Source organism: Colossoma macropomum, unplaced genomic scaffold (genome assembly GCF_904425465.1).
Source record: "Colossoma macropomum unplaced genomic scaffold, Colossoma_macropomum, whole genome shotgun sequence".
Classification (NCBI taxonomy): domain Eukaryota; kingdom Metazoa; phylum Chordata; class Actinopteri; order Characiformes; family Serrasalmidae; genus Colossoma; species Colossoma macropomum.
This window is the reverse complement of record NW_023494805.1, coordinates 11929201-11951415: the sequence shown is the minus strand read 5'-3', so window position 1 is coordinate 11951415 and position 22215 is coordinate 11929201.

Below are 22215 nucleotides of genomic sequence, written 5' to 3'. Positions count from 1 at the left end.
TTAGCACATAAGTGTTATGTGAAAATCACTAATACTTGCATAATTAGTGTAATAATGCACAATGAACATTTTGTTAAGACCTTGTTATGCAAATTATCAAGTCTGAAGTAATCATCTAAATTCATTTATCAGTGTATGATTGGCAAGATTTTAATCCTATAGTTCCCAGGTATCATCAAGTGGCTTGCATTAGAACTAATGTCACTAATACTTAAAGATATGTTTCATATTCTACACTCTTAAAAAAGAAGGTTCTTTAGAGCCCTTTAGTAAAGCACATGGTTCCATATAGAACCTTTTGGAAATGCTTGTAACAGCTTGGAAAAGCTTGTAACAATAGAAGAAAGCTTTTTGGTGCCATATAGAACTATTTCAAAAAGTTTCTATGTAGAACCATATACAGCACACTTTTCATCAAGCTGAAGAACACTTTCATGATGCAAAGAAACCTTTAATCATGCAAAGGGTTATTTGAGTGTTCAAGGTCCTATGTAAAACCATTTGCTTTATGAAAGAACCCTTAAAGAACCACCTTTTCTAAGCATGTAGAATTTTAGTCATCACTAATTAAAGAGTTTAATTCCAAAATGTTACATATCTAATTGTAACAATTTTGAATAAAACACATTTTTGAAAAGAAAAATAGAAAATTGAAAGTGGTTTATTTTAGAGTTTTAGGACAAAATCATTTGATTAGACACAAAAATGTGCTAAACAAGTTTTCAATATCCCGACTTATAAAGTAAAGATCATTTAATGGCTTTTAGGCAAAACATACAAACTGGAAATATTATAAGTTTATCCCAACCATAAATGTGACCTTGTATGGAAGAGTGTTCTGCTTTATGCTATGAAAATATTTATATAATATTATATCCTAAGATGAGAAGAATTTAGGTGATTACTTCATCCTCAATAATTTGCATAATACTGTCTTAACAAAGTGTTTATTGTGCACTATTACAACTAATGATGCAATTACAAGTCATTTTCACACAACAAACCTCCAAAAATGTACTAATACAGGTCATAATGAATAAAATATAATACATAGGGAATGATACATTTAGAAGAGTCTAATTTGTGCTTTACTGAACAAAGAACAAGAACTTAGACTCCCAATTTGTGTTCCTTAAAAATAGTGTGGCTGCACCAGTTTTCTAAAGAAGGTGGTGACTGAAAAACCTTGTTAAAGTTTAGAGAAGCATTCTATAATATGAAGTTTCCAGACCAATCAAGGATTTTTGTGCATACATACATCCAAGCCAAGAACCATTACTTTTACGTGTACAAGAGCCATTTTGGCTCAGTTTTGGGTTGATATCTGTGTGCATCATACAGCCCTTTAGACCTCCTCATTGACACACATGGAAACTATTAGCTAAATGTCATGCTGTGAGTAATTGGTGAGAACAAGGTTGTGTGCTTGTTGTATCTCCAAAAAGTGACCAAGAGGAGAATCTCATTAACACCTTTTTGTTATGGAGGAGTTCTAAGAGAGGAGGAAAGATAAAAAAAAACACTTCTGCCAAATAGGAAGAGTAAATTGATTCCCAAAAGAGAAATGAAATTTTCTTTCAGTTACACATGGAGGCAATTTCAAAGATTGCTCATTACTTTTGACACATGAGGCACAAATGACATTATTGTAAGTGTGGGAACAGTGAGAATAAGATGAATTGAAGGGAGAGGATGTGGAACTTGCCCAGACACACTTATGCTCACTTTATAGGCTGACTGATAAAGCAGTTTGGGGAAATATTAAGCCAGGAACACTGAGCTAAGCTGAACTGGGCTGAACCAGGACATGACTGAGTTCAGGTAATTAGATCAAGTTGAAAGCAAGTGAAATGAATTTGAGTAAAACTGGTTCTTAGCTGAAGCAAGTAGGACGACATCCGCTCTTTGCTCTAGGACCCATGTCACTTCAGCCAGAGGTCTTCTCACGCTCCCACTCAGCATCCCCAAAAATATGGCAGGAAGTGGAGGGGTCACATAGTAGAAGGAGCGGTCAGCCTTGGAGGGTGGTGAGGGCAACAATGTGTTTGTTTATAAGAGGGTGCGTGTGTGTATGTGCGGGTGAGAGTGCCTCATTTTCTCATTGCTTACTATTTTTAGCTCTTCCGTTCCTCCAGCTGAGAATCTTCCGGCACACCATAAATACCAAAACAACAACAGCCCAACATCTTCTACTCCACAAACGCCACACATCAGCACATCAGCAACTCGAGTTATAACAAAGGTTTCATAATAGCTCATAGCCATTAACTCTTATGGTAACTAAACTAAACACAAACAAGACACAACTATGGGCTTTGAGATGCAGCTGTTGCTTTTCAAGACGTCCAGCGGAGATATCATACAGCTCAGTGTTTATACACATATTAATATCTGTGTAATTAATGGGATAATAAATTACATTAATGGATAAATTGTTACCAAGAGACATGCAGATAAATGGAATGAGTACAGAGGATAAGGGGTGGGGTAACCTCCATTAGCGCTTGAATTATTGCTAAAGGCGCCACTGAAGGGGCCCAGGAACCATTGAGAGATGCCAGAATGTTCACAGCTTGCTCCATAGATTAAGGCTCAGAGGAAAGTGTGGAGTCTACAACTACACAATGCTTTTTTAAATTGCTTGGACATCCCATTTTGGGAAAAAAATGTAATTGGTTTAAAACTGAACCTAACGTCTTTAAGCTTTAAAAATGTTCTTCACACTCAAATACATACTTTCAAAAATGATTCTTTGAGGAACCATCCACTGAAAGGTTCTTTAGGGAACCAAAGGTGGTTATTCTATGGATACTGCTCATCAGAACCCTTTTTGATACCTCGATTTTTAAGAGTAGTGTTGTAGTTTGCCCTTAAGTGTTTAGAAAAAGACACATTTCATTCACTACTAATAGACACTTTTCACTTGGCTGCCATGCTGTGTCACTCATGGTATACAGCAAGCTTATATGAGCCTAATGTACTGATAATTTATTATGTTCATTGATAAATATGGCACAGTAGGTTAACCAGAATTTAACCAAGTTAGCCTCATGCAAAGACGTAGGCCTTTTCTTTTTACAGCTCTTAAATGTCATGGCTGTATGCAAATATGGCTTTGTTGAAAATTTGCCACCTCTACAGCCCTAATATCAATATGTCAACATCAAATATTAATATTTATCTATACATATTTATGTCTAAAATAAAATATGAATGCAGGAAGAAGGGACATATGATTTTGACCTTACAATCATTCACTTCTATTGACTATTTATTATTTGTTAACTTAGTATTATTATTTATTTAATTATTTATTAGTCTTGGTCTTAACTTGGTTGGTCTTGACTCAGTCCTCAGTTTTCATCTTGTTCTCTGCCACAGGCACAGATAGGCCCCAGGGGGGGGCATAAGCCGCGGTCCCTTTGCCGTCAGACTGTACAAGTGCCCTCTTGTTGGGCGTTTATGAAAATTGTCTTTAAACTTACTAAGGTTCACCTCAGCGTCACACCAGAAACATAGGTCATGTGTCAACTTGGGTTCATCGAGCTTCACGGCTCTTGACTGCCCGCTCTGGTGCAGTGCTAGCCCCTGTGGAGATTTCACTTCCATTAATCTAACCTAAGTTTGACACATCACTAAAACACTGTAAAACCCACTACCAAAGCACTTACAATCTCTTTAAAGAGGCAACACATTGTATAATATGGTTATTTTGAACAACAATCAATTGCCAGTAATCCACAAATAACTTGCTAACCAAAAAATTGAGTTATTGTGAGACTTTTAGAGCTCTTAAAAAGATATCAACTCTAAAGCACACCTTGCATGCTGGAGATTGGAGTTTAAATGCTGGTTAGGGTAGAAAAGCAATATAACTGTTATCCTTGGGACAAACTCTTAATAGTACATTTGGGTATCTCAGAAAGACTTTCTCTCTTCATAAGAGTCTTTGCAAAATGCAGTAAATCAAATCAAATTCACACTTAGTTTGCCTTTTTTCCCTGTCTGTGCACAGACCTGCTCAGTCATGACTCAGTCCCGCCTGTAATGGTCTTGACTTCAACATTAATTAAGAGTGTGGTCAATCTGTGACCAATGTCCTTTCTAAAAGAAGCATGTATGACTACAACTGTATGCATGACTCCCACATTTATCACATTTAGACAAATGTCCTTGAGACATCTCAAGAGGATTTCGTGCAAGACGTGAGTTTTCTGAGGGACATTTTTTAGCCACTTAGTCATCCATATTCTCAGCCACAGAGAAGCCTGAGAAGCCCCTTCCTCATGCTATATTTGCACATATTTCTCACTATAATGGTAGCTTGTCCAGTCCAAAATATAACATGTCATCTGAAAGGAAGAAGCGATAAACCGAAAAGATCCAAGCTAGAGAGGCAAAGGTTAAGCTTGACTTAGAGCTTCAGACTGAAGGTCAAATCCCCAGGGTCCACCAGACGCCCACACGTCCTTAAAAGGGAAAAAATAAAGAGGCTGATGTGAAGTGAAAAATATGATATGTAGGGCTAAACAGTACCCCATCCCTGGGGTAACTGATTGCAGGGACATTGTGACACTAGCATGGAATTTGGGGAATTGTTTGTGTTTCAAAAAAGTGTACTGGAGCTGGAGAGAAGAACGAAGGAAAAAGAGGTAATATAAACAAGAACAGCCCCTGAGGATATAGATAACTGAAGAGAGAAAGAGAGAAGGGGGCACTGGGGGCCCCTTGTTCTAATAGAATTCTCAGTAAGCAGCAGCCATGGCATGTTTGATTATTCTGATTTTTGGTCTGTCAAGCACAGGAACATTTCCAGAGGTGGACTGAATATTCAGATATAATGCTGAATGAGGTTCAGTTACTGCTAGTGGCACTGCTGTTTTGGCATGACGCTGTTTTAAACTCTCTCAAGTATGCTTATTTTAATTGACATCAAAGGAGCAACACACACAGTGACTGAAAAGCACTCCACCATACGTCATCACAGCTGACTGATCGATATCGAGGATGCCTTATTTCTAGTCACCAATCGAGGAAAAATTTGTTTGGGCTATTTTAGAAAACCTATAGCAGTACAACAATTGGCATAAATACTAGCACAAACTGATGAGTATGGCTCATCTGAGTCTTTCGTGTAAGTCAAATTGCTTGCTCATGTTTACCTACTTGTCAATTAAATGCATTCAGAAGCACACTCTGCTTCTGTTTAAACATGAGGCATGGGATGCTATATGTTTAAAAAGGCGTCTGGGCTCTGTAGGGTGGTTTGGCTAGGAGTAGTGGGGCTGCTGAGTGGCACTACTAAGTGTTGGCCCTATCACTGGGAGATCAAGAGTTCCAAGAGTCCATGACAGGCCTCTTTGTCTCTGGGTGGGTGGGATGGCCCTCCTTTTTCCCCCATCACTCAGCATGATACTAGTCAATAAGGGCATCTGTTAGCTGACATAACAGAATTGGCTCCAAGTGCATTGAGCTATCCAGTGACAGCTCAATGTGCTTTGAGCCAATTCTATTAGTGGCAATTCAAAGAGATATGGTCTCAGAGGAAGCACATGCTAGCCTTCACCCTTCCTAGTTGTTGGTGTGAGCTGGCCAAATTTGGGTAAAAATCCAAGAGGGGACAGGCAGCTCACATGATTTATTTACATAATGCTAATTGGTGGCTATTAGCATTCACTAATTATTAGCAACATATTTTCAGTCAGACTATTCCTTTAAAAGTATAGAATTGGCAAGGGCATCCTCATCTTACATCGACACCAGAAACGTATACACATAAATATTTTTAAATAGTTCTTGAACTGGACATATAAAGCTGTTTAATATGTTGATGTTATGCAGAGATAGGTTTAAACTTTACAAATGACCTTCACACTCAGACCTTACCTCATTTACAAAAAAAATAGTTCTTTAAAGAATAATTAGCTGGATTGATTTTCAGGGAACCAAAAGTGGTTCTACTATGCCATCGCTCAAAACACCAAGTGTGTATCCAGAGGTAGAATCAATCGTTTCAGCTATGATGAGCTTTTGGATGATGCTTCTGGATTAACTGGATCTGAGTGTAATGAATATGTTAGTGATCCCTTCATATGAAGGACATGTGGTGAAATAGCATAAAAATTAGAAGCATAAAAACAACAAAATAGGCAACAACAACAATAAGAACAATACAAAGAACAAGAAGAAGTAAAAGAAAAGATAATAGAAATAACAGTAAAAGTAAAAAAACAGTAAAAGTAAACAGTAATAGGAGTAATAAAAAGTAGGTAAAAAAGAAAAACAATGAAAAAGAAAGTTTGTAAAAAAAATATGTTTAGCTACAGCTAATAAATTGCTCCATTATTTCTGGTGCATAAAAAAATAAAACTGCCTCACCCATCTTTTTCATGTTGACTTTATGCAGTATTGGATGATTATAGAGACAGAAAATACATATAATGCAGAATCCTCACTACTAGTTTAACCTGTGCAGCTAGATGTCCTAATTTTACTGGACAAAATTGATGGACTTTTATCTGAAATAAATCATAATCAATTTCTTCAGATTTTATAGTGAGATCAGTATCTATTCTGCCAACACACCCAGTAAGTTAAAGTTAATGCAGATTCATTTTAAAAGGTATAATTCTGCTGAAGCCAATAATACAATGTAGAAAACAGTACATAAAGACATAAAGATGACATTAAGAAATTTCCAAAGAGCAAACCTGCTGCACTGGTTTGGATCAAATATTTTGCCCGAACACACTTTTAAAGACATACTTCACCTTCTGGATTTAATCTTTTCCCTAATTGTCCCACATCCAAGATGTCTTGACCAGTTTCTATTGTCCTGTGATTTACAACATATCTTTTTTAGCTTGAGGCTCCAATTTGCAGCAAAATCTAACACACACTTATAATGCATCAGAGGCTTTGGATTCTGACAGTCATGTAACAGGCTGTGACCATCTTCAGGGCTTGTGGAGGTTAATAACAGTTGGACCTACCTGCTTGCAACCAAAATGCTGTCAAACCGAAGGCGAGCAGATTTAATTTGAGAAGATTAGACATGATTAACCTTGTGGAACTAAAACCTAGAGATATTTGTGTTGCCTACCTATGTCTGAGATATGGCATATCAGCGTGACTGTAATGAGAACCAGACACTCAGACTCAAAACACATCAAAGCTGATTAAAGACAGTGGGTCATATCTTTGATCCACAGATTCAGTAGTGAAAGATTTTAGTCCATAACAGGGGAGGTTTGTCTAAATGTAAACTACTTGTAAGGAAATGTGTAATTTCAAGAGTAGCCTTCATTACATCCTTTGCGCTTTAGATGTTGGTAGTTATTACTTATCTAGAATTACAGCTGTACTATTAAAATGTAATTACAGAGCTGCATGTTTAATAACATAGTGAGTTACACATTGAATTTCATTTACATTTGGTTTACATTCTGTGTACACAGCTCTAAGTCTGTGCTAGGTGTTAGATAAAGACAAAAGCATGGCAAAAATATATAGGATATCACTGAATAGATTCTTTCGAAAATGTGGTATTGATTGAAATTTTAAAACCTGCGCTTTCAACAGAATTTCTCTTCTTGTGAGAAATAATTTTATTTTACATTATGCTTTTTTATTGGTGACTTCTAAGGTCACCTTAATGATGTACAGAACTATGCCAAAGTCAGAGACCCTCTTTATTTATTTAATTAAATACAATTTATTCATTTTTCAGCATCAGGAAAAAAACAGGAAATCATGTTTTTTAACAGAAAATTGCATAAAAGCTCCAACAACTAAATATAATATTTTTTTTCAGTATTTACTATGTCCATTTATGCTTTTATTACAACTTCTGTTCTTTTCAAGAGACTTTCAGTTTTTCAAAGAAAAATGCAGATATAATTTTCCACACCTCCAAAGTTCAGTCTTAGAGGTTGGTTAAATTTTCTGCTTTTTACAATTCAATTAATTCCAAACACATTCAGTGATGTTGAGGTCTGGACCCTGGGGTGGCTGGTCTGTTGTTCTGAGAGCAGCAGCAGCTTCATTGTTTGATTAGCAAATTTTCTTTGTTCTTTGTCTACTTCCTTTTCACAGTAACAGCTTCTTGACCGCTACATATCCTTTCAAACTCAAAGTGTTGAGCTGTCTTCTCATAGTGGAAGGATGGACAGTGGATTATTTTAGATAAGAAGCAAGATTGTAGCTGATGTGGGACAATTTTAGTGGTCGACCATGTCTTGCACAGTTATTAGGAGTCCCATTTTCTCTGTATCTTTGATTATTTTTTTTGAAGTCTAGTTTTGGAAACTCCTGTTTTCTTCCACTTATTTTCCTTTGACTTTCTCCTTACTTATGCAAGTCTCATATCTCCCCAGAAAAATCTCCTGAGAAATGAATTACTTAATAATAAATAAAGGTTGCTCTCTGAGTACAGTGTAGAAAGTATATTTCTTTATCAAAAATAGAAAAACACATCTCTTGGTCCATCTGTTGTCCAAACAGACCTGCATACGTGATCTAGTTTCATTACCCACTTATTATGGCTTAAATACCTTTTTTTCATAAGAAGAAGACAAAAATTGGGGAACACTACCACAGAAAAAATAAAGAGTTTGAATAATTTTTTCTGAAAGCTTCCTAATGAATGCAGATGTAGTCACTGTGGGCTTAATGGTCCATAACAGACCTCACAGCTGGATGGGCAGATAGAAACCTCCTGTTTAAGTATAAGTACTTGCCACCTAAAGAGGACACTCACAAGAACTTCACGAATGATCTATATGCTGCATTAGATTGATTATGTATCAGCTCACCAACTGAATTATTCATATATATTGCTATTGTGCTTGAAGATGAGGTGAAATGTGCATATAAGGCAGCTGTCATTGTGTACGTAGCTGATATCAGAAGACCACAGCAGGCTGGATCATGAGGTAAGCTTACAAAAGGGTGTTCTATTCAGCTTCACAGATGAGTGGGTGTTTTGTGTCCACAAGAATCCCAGCAGCTTAGCCTGTGATGAAAAAAGCAACTCCATAACACACAAGAATTTGGATGAAAGCTCAAAGCATAAATCATTCATTATTTTTCTTTTGGATACCGACACATTTCTTAAGTACTGTAATGTATAGATACAGTCACATTACCTCTGAGAAATAACACACATTTGCATCTCTGAACACCTCTGCTCATACCTACACACTGCATAGTCATCCAGATCATTTTCTAAGCCTTGATTTTTTTTTTTTTACTAAAGAATGCCCTTCCTTATAAATGTCTATAGGTCCTTTGGGGTTCATGCCTGAGCAGTGCAAAAGGTTGATTTATTTGAAGGGATAGCTCTGGGAAGTTCATGTCCCAAAGGCCATTGAAATGCTTATGGAGAATTATACCTACAGACAAACAGATGACCAAAACAACAACAGCACAGGAATCTCAATGAACTACTAGAGAATTGGTGAAGATAATAAAGTCTGGTCTCAGAAAGTGATGAAGGAGAAAAAGCTAAGAGTAAAACTAGGAGAAACAGTCAAGAGTTGGATAAAGAGCATTTTTAGGTGTGGTCCATTCTGGAATGCCTGCCGTGGTGCAGTGGAATTTTGGGTAATGTCTTTGCTAATGGAGACAAAGGATCACAACCAGGTTATCAAAACCTATTTATCTGGGAATGCAGACAGATTAGAAACAAGCTTTGATAACACTAAGGGAGTTTGTTAGTGCAATGGCCTACAGGCCCAGGAGCATGAAGACATTCAGGTTCCTATATGGTTCTTTGCTCAGATGTAAAACCTATAAATGGTACCTTTATATTATGCGAAGGTTCTCTAAACTACTTCAAACTCACACATCTCATCAGCAAAACTGGTTGCTTAACCCCTTAAATGGTCATTTTGTTCATGCTGTTGTAATTAATAAGCTGAGAGACCCTGAACCCACATCCATTGGTCTTGCTATTGTCCATTTTCAGAAATTCACATGCTGCACCATAATGAAAATGCATTTCTTGTCTGACCTTCATGCTTGCTGGGCTGCCTTGGGTAGTTAGAATCTCCAACAAAGTCTCCATACCTATAAAATGACATTCTGACATTTGATTTAGTCATTTTTCTTGGTCTGCTGTCCATCTCCCTATTACATGTATGGTATGGTGATTCTCTATTGGCCAACTGCACTAAAGAATGGTTCTTCTATTTCTTCTGGCATTGCCTCAAATAACTCTTCTTGGCTTTTTCATTTTGTGTTTTTCTTGGTTCTAATTTGGATATTTAAATGCTTGACCTTTCTGGGCGCTCCTGCTGTGTGAATTTGCTGATAAAATCAGGCGTAACTATATTTTCTTAAAATACTTAAGTATTATTTTGGAAGATTTGTATTTTGCAGTACACTACATGTGCAAAAGTATGTGGACAGCCCTTTAAATTATTGAGTTCAAGTGTTTTATCCACACTCATTGCTAACGGGTGTCCAACATCAGGGCCTGACCTCACAAATGCTCCTTTGACTGAATGGGAACAAATTCCTACAGACACACTCCAAAATCTTGTGGAAAGCCTTCTTGGAAGAGTGGACTCCAGCTCCATATTGATGCCATTGGTTTTGGAATAGGCTCATATAGCTGTGATGATCAGATGTCCACATACTTTTGGCCAATGAAATTGATGACTAGAATGTTTACTCAATTGTAAGAGAAAAAAAAACACTTTAAACTTTACTTTTTATATTTTCATTTAGATCTGCAAAGCGATTATTACAGATGTCAAAGACCTGGAAAATTTCCCTTGCCAATCAGTCAAGTTCCTGTGCATTGTAATTTATTGTTTTTAAAACATCCAAATTCACATCCTTGTAAATTAAATTGCCCACAACTATACTAATTTATATTTGCGTGAAGACTAATACCAACTTTTTCTTACTTGTCCACACACGCCTCTGCATCACACACCACCAAACAAAAAACTTCAAATTTATTTCTTAAAGCTACAATGTGTAGGTTTTGGGGATTAGGGTTGGGTCCTAAATGTGTATCACTGCCCATGGCACACATAGAATGCATAAAAAATTTACTGTTTCTATTATTTACCAAATGTGTGGCTTCATAATAACTACTTTTTGATTAATGAAGCTTGTCAAAATTGCACATAACATCCTTGATGTGAATTAAAATGAATCAAAAGTCTATATTTCTTAAATGAGGGAATATAGTGAGGCTCATAAATGCATTATATATGCAAATAACTAATAACTAATATGCGCAATGCTCCTGCAAATACTCACTTGTGACTGACAAATCTGTTGGAATAACTAGTCTTATGGAGCAACTGAATAACTGAGAGAAATTTCATTGACTGTTAGAGCTAGGCCTTGGGCCATAAATTTCAAAACTCAGTGAAAACATAAGAAAAAAAAACACCTCAAGTATAATGCTAATTTCTGCTACTATCCTAATAGGATTCTAGTAGTTTTGCAGAAATACTTTCTGATGATCCTGAATTAGCTTCTTGTTCAAATTTTCCATTCCACTCTTACGTGTGTGGCAGGTAACTGGTGCATTTAGTCACTAGAATGTAACTGCTGCAGTGTTTAAGGTGGAACAGAAAATTCAGAAATGCAGTTCTACATTAAACACAGACATTTAAAGCTTCTAAAAGACATTCCATATTTTACTTTAAGCTTGTCACAGACATAAAAACATATATTTTACCTTGTAGCAGTTTCACAGTGACTCGTTCATAAGGGCTGGTACAGAGCTGCTGCTGCTGTTTTCAGTTTTTAACAACCCATAAGGCTGCTTCTCATACTCAGACAGTGATATATCTAGAACTTCCAGACTTTCTCAAGAAATTGAGAAATTTCCACCCATAGGAAATCAAAACATGCTTGGTTGATTCATCTGTCAGTTCATAGTTATGCTGATGGTTAATCTAATACATTAGGACTTCTTGAAGTCATAATCAATGGGAGAGCTTTCTTACGTCTATCTGCTTAGATGCCATAGAGAAAAACAATTCCTGACTGAATAATTTTACGCTGGGTATTTCAGGAATTTAAGAGTAGTACTGTAATACTAACAGAGTTTAAATACAAGCATGATTCTATGGAATTAAACAAAACTAAAATATCATTAAGGTTCTAAAATTCATTTCAAATGTAAGCCATTCAATCGTGTACAAAATATCTCTTTGCAGTATTCTTTTGTTTTTGTGTGCAGTTTGATGTGACCCAGCACTACTTAAAGTTATTACAGTGTTTTTTCTTTTCTTTTTGGTGGATAGAAACTCTCTTATTTCCTGAAGATTCAGGGTCACTGCAACCTTTTGAAGTCTCCATGACAGTCTTGGGAAATGTCGCGCTCAAAACAACTCTTTTTAAACATCTACTTCCCTTCTACTTTATTTATTTTTTCATTCTCATGTTTGTTAGTCTTTCTTCTGCAACTCCTTCAACTCTGGATAATACAGATTTATAATCACAGTGCATTAAACCACATTCAAATGCATTTATACTTAGAAATGTATGTGACACAAATATGTCATATCTAATGCTGTCAGTGTTAATGTGTTAATAACACAATAGGTTGATAAATGATTTACTCCACTTCATGCATTTTCCTACATCAATCAGACTTAGACTCAGTAACTAATATAAATTATTTAGTAACCAATATGCAACTAATATGTAAATGTGGCCCACATACAGACTCTTAGAGTTTAAGGGCTCAAGAGTGTGGCCTTAAAGTGATGCACTAAATTTATTCAAATGTGTTTACTTATTTATGGAAATAACTATGCTAGAATTTATTTGATTATGTGGAAATCATGTACATATTTGAATCAAGTAAATTCAAATAACTTTTTTCAGCATTCGCTTCATAACTGCAGCTTTTATAACTAGTCGTTTTTATATATGAGCACATCTGAAGGCTTGTAGGCTGAATAAAAGCTGGCATTTTCACCCTATAACCTCAATCACTCCACTGGTCTCGCTCAATAGTCCTGTCTTGTCAGCTGTGAAGTTCACTTATCAAGGGTTCAATCTTCACTGCTTTTCCATTCCAGGCCAAAACTGCCATTAGTGTTTTTTTACAGTCACCTTTGTTTGCGAGAATATTGTAGCTTTACAGAATTCAGTATGTGTTGTTTGGACAAGACATCTGAGCATGTGTTTCTATTCACATGGAATGTTTTAAACTCTGTACTGACACAAAAAAAAATCTTGGTCATAATTAGGTTTACTGTATTTGTGCATAAGGGAAGTTTTGCTTTGACAGATTAAAGAAATATGCCAGCATTTTTTAAACTTCTTTATCTGCTGCATCAGTATTGTACTGTAAATTACCTTGGAGAACAACTTTGACACATTTGTCTTTATTGAGAAAAGAACAGAAAAAAACTCTACCTTGAAACTGACTTATAATAACAGCTAGTCGCTGAATTTGTGATTTGCTTCAGGTGCAGCAGCAAGAAAATTAGATGACGCTTGAAATGTATGACTACATGTTTGTATAAAAAAGTTAGTACAGTGCTAACAGCGCTATTACATACAATGCTACTTTTCATCTCTTATTTTCCACACACTGTTCAACTGATCAATTGTTCCTTTTCTCATTTGTTTCTTTTGTTATCCTTAATTAATTATTATAAAAAATAATTTTGATAGCAGTGTCATAAATAAACAGCACTAACCAATTTAGAAGCAACAACATTTTCAGCATGATAAACTCTGTTTATTTTCCACGAATAAAGGGCTGCATGCATTTAAAATCTGTCTGAGGACATAAAAAACTACTTAGACTTTGTATGAAGGACAGTAGTCAGGGTGGTTTGAAGGGAGGCCAGCAGTGGTACACAGTCAGCGGGGTGCCGACCTTATCAAGCCAGCAGACTGATACATGCTTGCTATCTGGGATGTCAAATTTAGGAAATAAACAGTAAATGTGCATTAAAATGTGCAGGAGTGTGTTCTCTGTAGAGGATGTGTAGCTTATTTTCACATAGAAAATCAATATAATTTGACCAGAGGGTGCCCAATCTTTTGCACACAATGTACGATGTGAATTCAAAATTACAGCCATTATTTTATAACAGCACAAGTCTTAGACTGTGACAGACATGAGACAACATCTAAATAAAGTTATCACAGGCAGGAGCCTGAGAGTGACCATACGTTCTCTTTTTCCTGGACATGTCCTCTATTGGGACCTAAAAATTGCTTCCGGCTGGGATGTCTAAATTGCCTAGAATACACAGGATTTGGCTTTGCTTTTATATTGATATTTGCTTTCTACAGTATCCTGTGCTGCCCTCCTGACTCCAGAGTCCTTTTTTGAAAATATGGTCACTCTTGCCTGTGAAAACTTTGCTAGCACTGCTAACATATTCCCAAAACTTCCTCCCTCAAAATAGTCCCATCTCTGTAGCAGAGACTTATAAAGGTGTACAGTTTTTCTGTAAAATACTTGGCTGAAATGTTGAATTCACAAACATTTCACATAAACACATGCAATTCAGCAGCTGCCCTGTAGTTGGTATTATTAAGTGTGCCTTGAGATTTAAAATCAGGGAAACATCAGGAAAAATATTGTCCATGGTGATCAACCATATTGTAGCTGTCTGAAGAAAAACATGCATGTCCAATATAGAAACTTTACAGAAGAAGACAAAAACACTCTTAAAACACTTGTAATGTAAGTTGATGTAAAGAGGTTTGATTTCAAGTGATTTTGGAACATTTCTATTTACATTTTCAGCATTTGGCAGATGCTCTTATCCAGAGAGACTTAGAATTTAAATATTTTTATACAGATTGGCAAAGGTAGTGTTAGGAGTCTTGCCCAAGGACTCTTATTGGTATAGCATAGGGTGCTTGCCTAGGCAGGAGATTGAACCCCAATCTACAGTGTAGAAGGCAGTTTTAGAGGTGTTACCCACTTCACTATACCAAATACTATTCCTCCATTCATCATGACAAAAAGTAAAGTGCAGCTGCCATGTAGAGATGATGTAGAAAAATCAACAAAAATGGAGACATTTGCTACATGCGCATCAGAAAGAAAAATGAAAATTTGATTGAAAAATGCTGGAGTATCTGTTTAAACTTGGTCTTAGACAACAAAAACATTTCAGTGGAGAGTCCCTGCTCATAAGACTCTCTTAGATGGAGTTTCATCCTTGTCAGAAAAAAAACAATCCCTAATGACTGAAACTGATCTGAAACAGTAATCTATGACAAGACGATATGACTCAGACCTCACTGTTAATATGGGTAAAAGGCTGAGCTCAAGGTTGAATAAGCACTCAGTATAGGTCATGCTTTATTTCCTTATAGGAAAGTGTAGATAATATCTGTGACAGTATGAAATATGAAAGCCCAACATCTGTGCTCTGGATATGGCTTTGTGGAACTCTCCCCATTTTCTGGCTCAGTGATTCAAGTGGCACTAGACCAACTAAATTCCTGAAAATGACAGATCCAACTAAAAATACAACATGGTCTCACAGAAGCAGACAACACATTTTGATGCCTGTCCACCTCCATTATATGTAATTTTCCTAATTGTCTGGATAAGAATAGCCATGTTACTGATGCCAGTCTTGACACTGAATTTGCTCCTTCCTTGACCAAACTTCAAATATACACCATCAGCCATCACATTAAACCACCTCATTGTTTTTACACTAATAGTCCATTTCATCAGCTCCACTTACCATATAGGTGCACTTTGTTGTGCTACAATTACAGACTGCAGTTTGTCTGTTTCTTTGCATACTTTGTTAGCCCTGTTCACCCTGTTCTTCAATGGTCAGGACCCCCATAGGACCACCATGAAGCAGGCTTATCTGTTGCTGCACGGTTTGTGTTGCTCATCCTCTAGTCTTTCATCAGTGGTAACAGGACACTGTTGGCTGGATATTTTGGTTGGTGGATCATTTTCAGTCCAGCAGTGACACTGAGGTGTTTAAAACTCCAGCAGCACTGCTGTGTCTAATCCACTTGTACCAGCACAACACACACTAACATACCACCACCACGTCAGTGTCACTGCAGTGCTGAGAATGATCCACTACCCAATTAATACCTGCTCTGTGGGGGTTCTGACCATTGAAGAACAAGGTGAAAGGGGGCTAACAAAGTATGCAAAGAAACAGATGGACTACAGTCTGTGATTGAACTATAAAGTGCAAAGAGCTGATAAAATGGACAATGAGTGTAGATATAAGGCGGTGGTTTTCACATCACAGCTCATCACTGTATATAGCAACATTGCACATCTAGTTTGTGAATTCAAATCATTATGAACACCAATTCTCAAATGAGTATGTGCTGTGAAAATAAATAGGGTTGTCAAACTTAAATTCTTTTAGTAACTGGCACCAGTAAATAAAACCAAAGGCTCATATTCTACATTTTATTGTTTATCCTGGGGTCCACATAACATTTATGTCTGATATATGTTAATGACATTTACATTTATATAATTTAGCAGATGCTCTTATCCAGAGTGACTTACAAAAGTGCTTTGTTGTCTGCTCAGACAAAGTATCATTGCTAGTTACAAATAGGTTAGAGTAAAGCCTACTCCTCAGCCCAGATATTGCTATAAACAAAAGCCTAATGTTGATACCCAGAGCAACAGAAACAGAATTAAACATAGCGCAACACAAGACATTTTAATATGTGCAGTACAATACATTTCAATAAGTATTTCAATTAATACTCACTTAAGTGCTGTAAAAAGACCTCTGATTGGCTGCCCTGTATTGTGCCTAATAACAGTTAAGTTAACACATCCTTAAATATGCACACACACACACACACACACACACACACACACACATTTTCTAAGCTGCTTATCCTCCCGGGCTGCACAGGAGGCTGGAGCCTATCCCAGCAGTCATTGCATGGAACATCTTTAAATATGATCATTTTATGCCAAACATTCTATTTATTTCAGGGAAAAAACCATAAAAAGTATACAATGTGCCATAACTTTTGCACAGGCAACATCCATCCATCCATCCATCATCTAAACCGCTTATCCTTCTGGGTCACGGTGGGGCGCTGGAGCCCATCCCAACTGCCACTGGGCGGAAGGCAGGACATACCCCAGATAGGTCGCCAGTCCATCGCAGGGCAGACAGACAGACAGACACATTCACGCCTGACTGCATGTTTTTGGACTGTGGGAGGAAACCGGAGTACCCAGAGGAAACCCACGCAGACACGAGGAGAACATGCAAACTCCACACAGAAACGACCCTGGTCATCCAGCCGGGAATCGAACCCAGGCCCTTCTTGCTGTGAGGCGACAGCGCTACCCACTGCGCCACCGTGCCAACAGGCAACATTTTATGTTTTTTTTTTTTTCAAAAGTGTTACATTCAGCAAAAAAACAGTAGGCATAAACGTGTATTAAAATGTGAATATTGCCCACACTTTTGCATATGACAACATGTCCACTTACTCAACCTAAAGCTATTTAGTGGTTATATTTTCACTTAGAAAATCAACAAAACATAATTTAACCGGGCCAGGTTCAACCTTTTGCATACAGCTATTTATAAATACACACAGGTATATGTATATGTATATTTGAATGCATACATGTACACAAAAATTCTGGGGGGTAAACAGTATATTTGAAAATTTTGGCACTGTTTTTTGGTACACAAGCTAACTCAATCTCAGCAACTTATTTAGTGAACTTATCAAACATTTAACAAGTGGGATTTTTTCAGTGCAGCCAATAGAGAATCAACATACCATACATGTAATAGGGAGATGGACAGCAGGCCAAGAAAAATGATTAAATTAAATGCTGGAATGTCATCACTGCACGACTTCGACACAATGGATCAAAGAACATAATTATCATCATTATACACTGATCCCAGTCTAAAGCTGTTGTTAAGGTCTTTTTGATTTATAGTTATCGAGACTTTGTCAGCGATTCTAACTACCCAAGGCAGTCCAGCAAGCATGAAGGTCAGACAAGAATTGCAGTTTCATTATGGTGCAGCATGTGAATTTCTGAAAGTGGACAGTAGCAAGGCCAATGGATGTGGGCTCGGGGTCTCATAGCTTGTTATTTACAACGGCATGAACAAAATTCCATGAATACATTCTGCATGAGGAATTGGACATACAGAAAATGAACTAAAGCAGAGCTTTCTAAAACTCCCTAGTCTGAATAAATCATTTGAATGGTGCAGAACCTCAAGATGTATATTATAGACACACTGGATCTCTAGCATATACAGAAGTGGGAAATTTGCTGTTTAGAATAATGTAAAAGAAAGTAAACCAAGCTTTACAAAGAAATGTCACAGAAGTCTGAAGTTATTATTATTTTTTCTACACATTCAATTTATATTCAAAGAATATTTTTATCTATGTATGCTATTTAATCATCAGTTATGTAATTACCAAGTTATTACATAGTTATTACACAGTAACAACATCTACTTCACGTTGTTTCAACAGGCTGAGTCTGCACTGAAATTCGTGCCTTTTCCATTCACAGGGTTTATGTTTAAAATGTTTCATTACTTCAAAAATTTTTGTGAATGTCGATAAAACTTCTTTTCATTAAATAATAACGTTATTGCATGTATTTAATGCATTTAGAGGTAGAAATGCAGAAGGACAATGGAAACACAGTTATTATCAAATGATGACAAAAATGACAAAATGTAAGGGATCTACAAAAAAATTTCTTCAAATTCAACTCCTGATGAAATATCTTCTCTTCAGCTTATAAATACAAATGTGGTATCAACTTAAAGTTGAAACAGAATCAAAATGTCTCCCCTTGTTTGAAGGACATATGAGTGAGAAATAACTCATACAGAATTAACCATGCTTTTATCATCTCTGGTGAAAACTATTTCCAGGGGTGAATAAAAAGTCACACAATTTCACTTCAGTAAGAAAAGCTGGTGTGTAATTACAGGTCTTAATCAAAGTATTAAAGAGATTTGTTTGAATTTTGCATTAAGGTAAAGTATCAAAGCAGAGGTTGAAGATGCAGTGCCTGGAACATTGCTTTGTCATCCATTTGATCCATAAACCAGTTTGGAGTGTCTGGGAGAAGCAGACTGCTTTTGACTTCAAACCACACAGATCACAGATATGTGGAGCTTTTATCTGAACCTGATTTAAGAGATTATCTGTCTTTCATGGAGTATCTGGAAGGCAGAGTTCTCTCTGAGGCTGGGATGGCAAGGGTGCAAAGTTTTGTAATAATAATTAACTGTTTTGTGTCAAGAGATATGACTTTTATTCTGCTATACTATTCAAATGACATCATTACATTTTTAAGTGCATGAGGAGTTATGTAACAGTTAAGATTTACATATCTTATAGATGTTTTGTTGATACATTACTTACATTAAGTAGCTGTATTGTTAATATGTTACTTCCATTACTTCCCATTTACCCAACCTTACCGAAAACCTAACCCTAACCCAGGCCCTAATCCTAACCCTAACCTTAACCTCAACCCAAAATCTAATCCTAACCCTCATATGTTTTTGACATGTTACTGAGAAGCCGTTGAGTGTTTGTTTCATCTAAAAAGTACCACTCAAAATAAAGTGTCACATGTATTACATATTATATTGCATAGAAATACAGGGGATTTCTGCATTGATTTATACCACAGATAGTTCCAACTTCGCAATGTGTTCGGCTAAGAGACATTCTCTGAGAGCCAGGATCTCCTGATAGTGGCAGTCCAACCAAATCTCCTTAAGTGTAATTCCACCTTATTCTTCTGTAACCTAGCAACGACTGCCAGCCACTGCAAATAAAAATAACAGCTGCAAAAACATAATAGGTTTTAAATTACAAGTAACAAGCCTGCTCAAATGACCTACACAAATTCACCAAATCTTTTGCCTTTGAAAAAATTGCTTTCGATTTGAATGATTAAGCGATTAATGACCAGCCTGCACTTAAATTTACTCTAAAAGGGCTGAAGTTAGTCATGCTGAAAAATGACAATCTACATGTGCTGGAAAGCCAAAATCTAGTAATAAATCTATAAATAATAAAACTGTGCATAATCACTGATATGCAGTTGCAGCACACTAGTGCTGAGCATGACATTGTGTATTACTGCATAATTCATCAGTTACAACAGTTCTATAAATTGCTCCTGCTTTTTCAGAGCATGTACATTTCTGTGCATTTTCCAGAGCAAGCCTATTTTTCACTTTGTTTTTCATGTTGCTTCTGTGTGGGTGTGTCTTGACCATTAGGAAGTATTTGGAGCAAGGTCAGATGGTCTGAGACCTAGAAAAGCCAGCTAAGTACAAAAGGCCTTGAGAGGTATGAGTGGTTTCACAAGAACACCATCTGCTATTGCTTAGGCCCTGAAGATAGAACAGCTGAGATTGTGACACTGCACTTCACTGTGACATTGGTTACACATACTTAAAAATAAAGGTTCTTGACTTATACTTACAGTTTTAGGAAAAAACTTTAACCTCCCAAATGGCGAGGCTCAAAGTTTTATTACACGCCTCTATAATCTAAGAATTGAAGTCCCTCTAGTTACTGAATAATAAGCCATAGTATGTAACAGTGCTATTTACATGCCCATGCAATGTGTATGAATTTACAAAAAAATTAATGAATATTTCTTAAATGTATGATATACATTAGACAGTAATAAAAGTAACAATTATATATTTGATGATGATTTCAGAAATAACTAGCTTATCCAAACAGTCTCAAACATCTTATAGTACTATAAGACCAGTCAGGGAGAACTGAGACAATCTACACTACTTCCTGGCCATAAACACTTTGAACAGTAATTAACGGAATGTGGATCTCTCTTGAGTGAGCTGAACATTTGCTTAGTATCATAGACTCTATATAGATTTTAATTTACTCATGACCATATGATGATGTATATGGTCCATTATACAACAGTTAGTTCCAGTCATGCAAGCTGATTGGTTGAGAAGTGTTCTAACCTTGCTGTTATTTCACCATAACATCATGGTTTTTTCACAAACACTATATCACTCTGCTGAGACGCCATTGCTAAACAACGACTTTGACAGCTGTAGGAGACGCTCAAGCCATTTGAACATTTTTACTTCTTTCATTTACTTGTTTACATTTGACCCACAGCTGATTTGGTCAGACTCTGAAGATGAGACTACACTAAATTCCCAAACTGTCATCACCACTGAGCAGCTTTTCAGTCAGCAGCTGTGACAGAAGAACAGCTAAATAACCTGGAATCAGCCAGAAATGAACCAAATACCATTCAAAATGCCAAACAAAATGGGCTGTAAGATGCTTTACAGACTGGCTGGAACAAAACAACATTAATATTGATTTAGCAAAAAATGAAAACACTGAGCTAAACTTGATATTGCGGCAGTTTTATGGCTCAGTCCCTATTTCAAAAGGCGAGGCTTACAGCATACAGTGCAGCGAGTGAGTGGAGTTTGTTAATCTGACATACAAGTTGCTTGTTAAGAAACTATAATTTGGCGGAAGGAACTGCTAACATTAAAACATATTAAATGCCACGTTCACAGCCCAGTTTATTTATTTCTTACTTTATTTATTTAACTGTTGTATTAAAAGCAATAGAACACTTGAGGTCGTGTGCTATCGCAAATAACATTATGGCTTGTGCAAGCAAATCACAGCCGTGATGTTATTTCGCAATAACACACGACCTCTCATGTTCTATTGCTTAATTATACTGAACTGGTTCAAAGTCAAAGTGAGTCTTGAGCAGCCTGTCTCTGAATATCACAGTAACAGGGTGGAGCTTCCCAGCATTCTTTATGGTATTGTTAGTTGTTGATAATTTGCTTTAATTCTTTCTTCTGCAGTTAATTTTCCATGACTTTACTTTAAAATGTTATTTGTCCTACTATACTGATATATTTGAATGTATTTTACATGCTTTATTATTCTAACAATGACAGTGTTTTGTTTTTCAATTAGTTCACACTGTATGTTATAATTAATAGATATTTATTTAATATATAATTAATATATCTTTGTAGATGAAATAACTGATATAAGTGTATATAACTGCTGTTATGTAATGTTCTGTTCATGATGAGATTGATGAGTTCTACACTGTTATTTCTACACAAGTTATTTTTATTTAAAAATTAAACTCAGGATAAATCTATAAATAAATAAATAAATACATGCATACATAAAATAAAATGTGTGAAA